The sequence below is a fragment of the Odocoileus virginianus genome, unplaced genomic scaffold (assembly GCF_023699985.2).
Source record: "Odocoileus virginianus isolate 20LAN1187 ecotype Illinois unplaced genomic scaffold, Ovbor_1.2 Unplaced_Contig_42, whole genome shotgun sequence".
NCBI lineage: Eukaryota > Metazoa > Chordata > Mammalia > Artiodactyla > Cervidae > Odocoileus > Odocoileus virginianus.
In genome coordinates this window covers 198,436-208,837 of record NW_027224359.1, presented here as the reverse complement: position 1 = coordinate 208,837, position 10,402 = coordinate 198,436, and the positions used below count along the sequence as shown (strand labels likewise).

The 10,402-nt window shown below is 44.9% G+C and overlaps 1 non-coding gene across 1 annotated transcript; it reads right to left on the bottom strand.

The window, feature by feature from the left end:
• Positions 1-3,124: 3,124 nt before the first annotated feature.
• Positions 3,125-3,196, bottom strand: TRNAC-GCA (transfer RNA cysteine (anticodon GCA)). The gene has a single exon. It is a non-coding gene; the product is annotated as a tRNA-Cys (tRNA).
• Between the last annotated feature and the right edge of the window lie 7,206 nt (positions 3,197-10,402).

The following is a 10,402-nucleotide window of genomic DNA, read 5'->3' as shown; positions in this document are numbered from 1 at the left end:
GAAAATAAAAATCACACCCAGATCTCATTTTCCAAGGATAGCTATTCTTAACATTTGGTGTGCATACTCCAGACTGCTGTCTATGCATCATAGATATTGTTCTAGAAAGCACTTTATCTCCATTCTACATCATGAGTATCTTTCTATATCAATACTTGTAAAGTCCTCAAAGTGGGCTTGTTGGGTCAAAGGCTGTGCACATGATACTGCTGATACACATTGCCCAGTAGCCCTCAAAAATACATGAATTTATACTACCAGAAGTGCAAGAAATTCACCAGTTTATTTAAGACTTTAAACTTTTGGCAATTTGATAGGTGAAAAATAAGATATTTTCTTGGCATTGCTTTGATTATTGGTGATAGTATCTTTCCACATATTTATTGACCATCTGTACTTATTCTCTTGGGGAATGGTGTTTTCTGGGCCTTTGCCTGTTTTTTCTTTGGGATGTTTGTTCTCTTCCTTATGGATTTATAAGAGCTCATTGTAGAAAGGGCTTTAAATCCTGTGTCATATCTATTAGAAATATTTTTGTCACATTGAGATATGACATATGTATTTAATACATTAATACATGTAATAGTCTACATAGCATATAGCATAAAGATATATACTTAAAATACAAATGCATTACATGTAATATACTACATATATATATAATATTTATATTTCATATAACATATCCCATTTATAATAAATATGATAAATGATAAATATTACATATTGTTTATGGCATTTTTCCCTTAAAATATTTTTATTTATATGTAGTCAAATTGGTAACCTTTTTCTATATGACTTCAAGGTATTTTTTTAAGCTTTTTATTTTGTATTGGGGTATCAGTTCAGATCAATTCAGTCACTCAGTCATGTCTGACTCTTTGTGACCACCATGGACTGCAACATGCCAGGCTTCCCTGTCCATCACCAACTCCTGGAGCTTACTCAAACTCATGTCCATCACATCAGTGATGCCATCCAACCATCTCATCCTCTGTCGTCCCCTTCTCCTCCCACCTTCAATCTTTCCCAGCATCAGGGTCTTTTCCAATGAGTCAGTTCTTCAATCAGGTGGCCAAAGTATTGGAGTTTCAGCTTCAGCATCAGTCCTTCCAATGAATATTCAGGGTTGATTTCCTTTAGGATGGACTGGTTGGATCTCCTTGCAGTCCAAGAGATTCTAAAGAGTCTTCTCCAACACCACAGTTCAAAAGCATCAATTCTTCAGTGATCAGCTTTCTTTATAGTCCAATTTTCACTATTGGAATATAGCCGATTAACAATGTTATGAAAGTTTCAGGTGGACGGCAGAGAGACTCAGCCATACATACATATGTATTCATTCTCCCTCATACTCCCCTCCTGACCCAGCAGCCACATAACATTGAACAGAGTTCCCTGTGCTATACAGTAGGACCTTGTTGGTTATCCATTTTAAATATAGCAGTGTGTACATGTCCATCCCAAACTCCCTAACTATCCCTTCCCCCATTCTTCCACCCTGTGACATCAAGGCTTCATGCCATCTTTGGAAAAGCCTTCCCAAACCCCAAAATATAACTTATATAATGAGAAGAGTTAATATAACTTATATACTGAAAACCTGGGGCTTCCCTCATAGCTCAGTCAGTAAAGAACCTGCCTGCAATGCAGGAGACCTGGGTTCGATTCCTGGGTTGGGAAGATTCCCTAGAGAAGGAAATGGCAAACCACTCCAGTATTCTTTTCTGGAGAATCCCGTGGACAGAGGAACCTGGCAGGCTATAGGCCACGTGGTCACAAGAGTCAGACATGACTTAACAACTAAACCACCACCAATGAGAAAAACTCCATGATGTGATGTGACTTATAATTTTCTATGTGAAGTGAAAGTCACTGACTCGTGTCTGACTCTTTGCCACCACCATGGACTATTCCTCCAGGCCAGAATACTGGAGTGGGTAGCCTTTCCCTTCTCCAGGGGATCTTCCCAGCCCAGGGATTGAACCCAGGTCTCCTGCATTGCAGGCGGATTCTTTACCAGCTGAGCTATAAGGGAAGCCCAAGAATACTGGAGTGGGTAGCCTATCCCTTCTCCAGGGATCTTCCCAACCCAGGGATCGAACCAGGATCTCCTGCATTGCAGGCAGATTCTTTACCAACTGAGCTGTCAAGGAAGCCCTATTTTCTATGTAGCCATTTTGAAATAGCCGTCACCACTTATGGAATAATGTGGCCTTTCAACACTGATTTGAAATATCAACTTCATCATATACTAAATTTGCATATATATTTGGGGACATTATGCTTTAATCAATTGATCTGTTGGGTGTTTTCCCTGTGTAAGAACTTTACAATATGCTTCTCTATCCAGCAGGGAGAGTTTGTCCTTATTGCCTTTCTCTCTGAATATTCTTGCCATGTACTTTTTCTTCTAGATGATCTTTTGAATAATTTTATCCAGTTTCAAGAATGCTTCTAGAAATTTTGAGATTTTATTGAATGTATAGATCAATTTTTAACAATTGATGTATTTTCAACATTGAATCTTCATATCTAAGAACAAGGCATGTTTCTCTATATACCAGGCCTCTCTTTATGCCCCCTAATGGAGCTTTGTATTTCCTATTATTGTTGTTGGGAAAGATTGAAGGCAAAAAGAGAAGAGGGTGGCAGAGGATGAGATGGTTAGATAGCATCACCAACTCAATGGACATGAATTGAGCAAACTCCAGGAGATAGTGAAGGACAGGGGAGCCTGGCATGCTGCAGTCCATGGAGTCACAAAGAGTTGGACATGACTTATCAACTAAACAGCAGCAACAGGTTTCCCGAGGTCCCTAAGACTACCCAATAAACTGCCACAGGCCCTTGACTGAGGTGTATTCCTAGGTGCCCATCCCATGCTCACGTGCTGCCATCCACCATCAGCAGATACACCAAACTGCCTTTGATTCACTGCCACCATGGGTGCTCTGAAAGTGAAGTGAAGTCGCTCAGTCGTGTGCGACTCTTTGCAACCCCATAGACTGTAGCCTACCATAGACTGTAGCCTACCATAGACTGTAGCCTACAGGCTTCTCGTCCATGGGATTTTCCAGGCAAGAGTACTGGAGTGGGTTGCCATTTCCTTCTCCAGGGGATCTTCCCAACCCAGGGATTGAACCTGGGTCTCCTGCATTGCAGGCAGACGCTTTACCCTCTGAGCCACCAGGGAAGCTCCAATGGGTGTTCTATCTGTGTGCAAAGCATACTTTTGACCAGCTCACTCTGTGAAAAGTGATGGTTTCTGTTACCCACCTGGTGGAGAACTGTCCCTTGCATCTTTCATTCACATCCTCAGGACCAGACCAAGCCTCTCCAGGGCAAAGTGAATCAAGCAGCAAGCCCTCAAGGGCTCAGGACAGTGATTATTCCGTGGTCATTGGTTCATGACTAAGATCCAAGAAGCTGGAGCTAGTCCAACCTCATCATTCTTCAGGTGGGGAAACCGAGGCCCAGGAAGGTCATATCTCCAATCGCCAGCAGGGTTTAATCTAAGTCTTTTGATCCCCTACACCCTCCACTCCACCAGCCTTCCCCAGCATCCCCCTCTCAAAATCGCCTTGACAAAAACTCAGGTTGCAACTAATAGCCCCATTAGTGGTACAAACATGGCAGTGAAGGGTGGCTGACAGGAGGGCGTCAGTTTATTACAGTGGGGCTCAGAGCCAATGGGTGTAGGCCTCGGAGGCCTGGACGCCCACACCAATGGTAGCGGAGGCAGACTTCCCCCGGGAGTCCTGCACCATCAGAAAGGACTCCAGTAGGAGAGTATGTTTCTATCCTTTGAGAAGAGAAGGGGCTGTGTGGGCGTGGCCATGGGGAGCTACCATGTTGAAAAGTGCCTCTCAAGTCTGTGCCCCTGGGGCCCTTCCAGATCTGGGGGACAGAAGTGTTCTGGATCTGGAGCTAAAACATGGCTCTAGCAGGAAAGCTTAGTGCGAACTTCCTTGCTCTTCTAAAGCCCAAGCAACCTGTGCACAGGGAGCAGTCGCGCTAAGATGAAGGCCCTCAGGCCCCAAGCAGACTGTATGGCCATGATCTTGCCATATCCTGATATTAGGGGTCCCTTGCTCCCATGGTCCCAAGGCCGGACCAAGCCACAGTGGTGGCTCCTGAGCTGCACAGAGAGTGTGAGAGCCGAGAGGACAGTGTCAGCATTTTCCCTTTTCCGTCAATGTCCTTGTCATCATTGTAAACCACACCCTCCCCACAAATGCCTGTCTGCCATCCATTGCCTGCTATGGGCTGAGAAAGTTGTAAGCACTCACTCTCACGTTGATTCTCATAACTACACTGCAAAATGGGTATTCTATTAGTTCCACTGTACAGATAAGGAAAGCAATGCTCAGAGTGGTGAAGCTACTCACCGAAGTCTTGGGGCTTGTAAGCAAGAATGATAGCTGGCTCTTATTCTGGAAACATAGCCCATCACATCTAGAGGTGGAGTGGACAGAAATGGAATCCATGCTCCCTTCTGGGAGTTGATAGGAACTCCCATGTATTGAATGTCTGCTACATTCCAGGAACTTTACATGTCTTTTCCCCTTAAATCCTCACAACAGCCCCATGAAGATGGTACTATGATCATCTCCATTTTAGGGGTCAGAAAAAGAGGCTTCTAGGAATTAACCAACCCACTCCAGTATTCTTGCCTGGAGAATCCCAGGGACAGGGGAGCCTGGTGGGCTGCCATCTATGGGGTCGCACAGAGTCAGACCACGACTGAAGCGCCTTAGCAGCAGCAGCAGGAATTAACCAACTTGACCAAGGTATCACAGCTAATAAAAGCAGAACTGAGATTTGAAAGACTAAAGCTAGTGGTTCTGAAATGGTCTGAAATTGGTCTCAGACCCATGTGTACTCTTAAAACTTACTGAGAGTAAATCTGCTGAGACAGAAAGTGGATTAGTGGTTGCCAGGGGCCGGTAGGAGGATGAAAAGGCAAGTGACTGCCTAATGGGTACGGATTTCCTTTCAGGGTGAGGAAAATGTTCTTGACCCAGACAGAGGTATGGTTACACAGTCCTGTCAATGTACAAAACACCAATGAATTGTATGCCTTAAATAATATTATGTCACAGGAATGTCACCTTTAAAAAAACAACAACAGTGTAACAATGATTTAAATGTTGATTTACAGTGAGGTAAATGAGGGCTTCCCTGATAGCTCAGTTGGTAAAGAATCTGCCTGCAATGCAGGAGATCCCAGTTTGATTCCTGGGTCAGGAAGATCCTCTGGAGAAGGGATAGGCTACCTACTCCAGTATTCTTGGGCTTCCCTTATGGCGCTTCTGGTAAAGAATCCACCTGCGGGAGACCTGGGTTCAATCCCTGGGTTGGGAAGATCCCCTGGAGAAGGGAAAGGCTACCCACTTCATTCTGGCCTGGAGAGTTCCATGGACTATATAGTCCCTGGGGTCACAAAGAGTCAGACACGACTCAGTGACTTTCACTTCACATACAATGAAGTAAATCAACCAAGTTTGTTGAGGACTCCAAAGAGCTTTTGTTTATGTGGCTTTTAGCTCGTCATGTTAACCATACTCAAGATTGTTAAAGTATTTATTTATTAATAGGATATTAAAATAATAAAGTTATTTCATGTATAAATATAAATAATGGAATGAAAATAAATGTAGTTTTCCAAACAAAAAGTTGTATTGAAGAAATTTTCATTCTTTTACTTTTTTTTTAAATTTATCTAGTATCTAGCTTGATACAAGACAACTAGAGTCTCCCATGTCCTTTTCTATTCAGTTATTATGGTTGTTTCAGTTGAAATATATGAAGGAAATCTGTCCTCATAAAAATATGCAACTAGAAGAAGGAGGATTAGGGACTTCCCTGACTTCCAGTGGTTAAGACTCCATGCTCCCAATGCAGAGTCCCAGGTTCCATCCCAGGTCCAGGATCCCACATAGCATGTGGTATGGCCAAAAAGAAAAAAGGAATATTTCAATCGACATTTCATGTACTTGTGGACATTCTTCTTTGACATGAGACAAAAACTCAGCCAGTGGTTGTTTCTTCCAAGTTAAGTGCAGTGTGGAGTGTGAAACCATATTAATGAAACTTCCACTGTTGACCCCACCGAGCCATCTCTTATCCTCTGAATGGATCTTTTACCATCATTCAGGAGCATCATGCACTGGTCACTGGAAAGTGGTAGTGCCTTGTCTTGGACAGACCTTCCGTGTGTTGACACATTTCATTCTACATCAGAACATCACATTTGTTACTTTCACCACCCATCTCATTGGAAAAAGTCATTAAGTATTGGAAACCTCTCAAGTTCAAAGTAGTGCCTTTTCAAAATTCTTAATGTTGCTTGAAATCTTAAATGTGAGCATTGGCAAAAATACTGTCAGTTGTTTTCCTTGAAGTGACAGGCTCACTTCCTTCAGTTTCAAGAAAATGTCTGCCAGATCTCCAAAACGGAATAACATTAGTTAGTCATTCTTTCAAGTAAATATGATGTTCTCTGAAAAATCAGCCAGTTCAGCTCACAACTCAGAATTGTCGCCAGAGTGCTCTGCCTTGACTCAAACTTGCACTTGAGTTTCTAGCAGAAAGTTTCTAAGTGTATTTCCCATTTTGTCACAAAGGATTTTTAAAATATGGGTACTCAAGGGTCAATATTTATAAAGTTAATTATTACTGCTTTTCTAACAACCTTTTTATGTGAGGCCAGCTTTTTGTTTCTTCACTGCAAGCTCGTGCTGATGAAGGATCCATCAATGGCTAGGAAGATCTAATGCCACCACTGTTATTTGTGCTCAGACCCCTTCTGTCTCACCCACCACTGCTTTTGCACTATCGGTGCTAATGTCAACCCAGTATAAAAGTCCAAGAACATTTTAGCGGTGCTGTGGAAAGAGTTTTGATGTCATGCATCTCTTAAAAGGGTATTAGAGGCCTCCATGGTTCCTCAGGTCTCACTCTGAGAACAGCTGCACAATGCTCTGCATATATCTGCTCATGCCACCTCCATTAATCATGACCTTGTATGGCTTCTGATAGTCTGCAGAATCAGGCCTGACCTTGACTCAGGATTACTGACCAGGACACAGTGTTCCAGCCAAGTGGGTCACTCGCCATTTTCCCAGATTGTCCTTCCATGCCCTGGCAAATGCTCTCCCCTCAAAGAGACTACCTTCTGTGCCAACTCTGACCATTACCATACTCTTTATTTTCCAAGGTCCAGATCAACTACTGCCTCTGCCAGGAAGACCACCAAGGTTTTTAAGTACAAACCATCCTGTTTTCCTCTGAGCTTCCTGAGCCCACTCTCAGAACATCCTCTTTAGCACTCAGCCAGCTGAGCGTTGTACGAGGAAGTATTTCCTTGTCTGTGAGCTCCCCAAAGGCAGGTGCCAAGTCTTTCCATTTCCCCACAATGTAGCCATGTTCAACCCCAGGGTGGGGGATGTTTGTTGAATTGCACTGGATTATGCAGCCAGCACCCACAATCTCCAACTGGAAAATGCTAGGTGGCTACAGCTGTGCCTGCTCAAAGATAATGGAGCATATTCTGATATTTGTGTCTCCATGGAATGCTTCCATTAGTACTGATATTTGTCCATGCTTTTTAAAAATGATCTTATTTCAGGGATAAGAAAAATGGGCAACACTTCCAAACCACTGCAACTCCAGGAATCACCACTCGTTGGGCTAGGAAAAATTCTTAAGCGAGAAAAACCCCCCAACTTCAGGCTTCACTAAAAATGCTATGTCTCTTGCCCCCCATTTTTCAGATGACCCTGTGGGGAGGTTGTGTGCTGTGCCATAGGGAGGCCCTGATGCCCCCCCCCCCCCCGGTTTCCATCAATGCCTTGCAATCCAAACTGGTTCCTGCTAATGGCATCCATAGATCAGCCAATCCTCTGCACCCATGTGCCCAGACCAAACTGGGCTGAAGGACTTTATCTCATTTAAGGGCTCATTTTGGAAGCTTGCAAGATCATAGTTGATGCCTGTGGAGATGCGCTTGTTTGTTTCAAAGGCCGATTTAATTTTGATGCCTTTGGCCTTGATAGTTGTTTCCTGATTTCCAGGAATTGTTCTCAATTTAGCGGTTGCCAGCTCATGGCTCTGTGCCCCAACGCTTTGCTCGCCTGCTGTGCTCTAACTTTACTCAGTAATCGTGTTGACCTGCAGAGGCTGAAGCAGGGCTCAGTTCAAGAGGGGACCTAGGCAGTGGAAACCAGGGAACTCTGAACTAGGGCCCAGAGAACACAGGGAGGTGGGCAAGAAGAGTTAACTGCTCAGCATGAGTTGGTGTCACAAAGGAGGAGCCAGATGGGCAATCAGGGCCCTGGGCCTATCAACAGAGGCAAAGTATTCAGGGCAAGGGAGGGGAGTGTGCTGCTCCTCTCTGCAATTCAGGGTGTAAGGCATGGGCTCTAGAACAATGTGGTCTGATTAGACTTTTGACTCTACTGCTTATTATCTTTGTGACTTTTGGGAAATGACTTAACACCTCTGAGACACAGATGGCCTTTTTCATTTTTTCAATGACTGTGTGCACGCTCAGTCTCTTCAGTCATGTCTGACTCTTTGCAACCCTATGGACTTCAGTCTGCCAGGCACCTCTGTCCATGGGATTCTGCAGGCAAAAAATACTAGAGTGGGTTGAGAAGCCCTCCAGGGCATCTTCCCGACCTAGATATCAAACCCATTTCTATTATGTCTCCTGCACTGGCAGGTGGGTTCTTGACCATTAGCTCCACCTGGGAAGCCTAGGCCTAGCAGGATTCAGTGAGATACTAGGTGTCAAATGTTTGGCAGTATCTGATGTGTACAGCTTGCCTCAACTCTGCTCTGCCCTCACACCAACCAGATATTCTGGCTATTTCTAGGACCCATACTCAGAAGGACCCTGACAAAGTGGAGCATATCTGGAGGAGGGAAGGCTGAGTGCCCACTGGGAGACAGGGCATCTCCTGATGTGGCTAGTCGCTTCCTTAAGGACAGGGATAGAGGTACCAGAAGTGACTGAGATGCTTTCAGTGCCATGGAGGGACTAAGACATCTCCAAAAGTCAGTCATACTAGTACTGGTTGCTTTAGGAGGAAGGAAGGTAGGTTTCTGCTGGTAGAGGGCTACCAGAGGGTGAGGCAGCCACAGGACAGACGTGTTAGAGGATAGCAGGGTGTGGAGCAGCACCCAAGCCCAGGCCTCTGGGCTGTATGGAGCTCAACTCAGTTCTGTCCGTACCCTGGCTGCCACTAAGAAAGCTTTCTGCTCTGGTTTGGCTCACTGTGAGAGGAACATTCATTCCTATGGACACTCGAGTCCCAGGCCAGCCAAGGGCATCCCTGTTGGAATTGTGAAGGGGATGCTACCAGTATATTTGCTCTTGACAACCTGAATCCTCTGGATCCTGGAGCTGCCCTCCACCCAGCTGATCGCAGCCCTCCCAGAAGCAATGGTCCCCATGGCCTCCTGAGCAGCCAAGGCCTTTGGAGCCTGGAGAAGCCCCTGAGATCCTTCTCTAGCCCTCTCCTGTCCAGCTGAGGGAACAAGGCTTCCCAATGCCATACCAAGCCATAGAAGTAGAGTCACCTTGTGCCAGGGAGCCCGTAAGCTTGTGCCCCTTGCAGATGCCCATGCTGGGTGAAAGAGTTGGTTCTGGCCCTGAGGGCAGCAGGCTTATCCAGGCCGTAGGAGCCTAGGGCACAGGTTGGCAAGTCTCTGTTCTGCCCCTCACTTACCAGGGGACCTGAGGCCTCAGCTACTTCATTTCTAAAAGGAGAAGGTGGCAGCTGATCTCATCAATGGCCCCTCTGCCCTGACAACCAGACTCCTAGGAAATCAGTGAGCTATGATCCATTGGTGGGGATGGATGCGTGGGGTGAATGGTTGCCCACAAAGAGATCTAGTCAAGCCCTAATGTCCAGATGCTGTGAACATGACCTTACTTGGAAAAAGGTCTTTTCAGATGTGGTGAAATTAATGATCTCGAGATAGGGTCATCCTGGATTATCCTGAGGGACCAGAAATTCAATGATGAGTGTCCTCACAAGAGACAGGAAGAGAAGACACAGAGCAGAAAAGAAGCCATGTGAAGAAGGAGGAAAGGATTTAAGTGATGCAACCACCAGTCAAGAAATTTCACTGATGCCAGAAACTACCAAAAGCTAGGAAAACAAGGATAGATCTCTGTCTGGAAAGTTCAGAGAGAGAAAGGTGCTGCCAACACCTGTATTTCCAACCTCTGGCCACCAGAACTATGAGACAATAAATTTCTGTTCTTTTAAGTCCAAGCCTTTGTGGTAAATTGTTACAATGACAGCCCCAGGAAATTTATCAGTGGGTTATGCTGCTCCAGAAACACTGAACCCATTGACCATCCAAGGCCTGTGTGTTCTCGACTTTT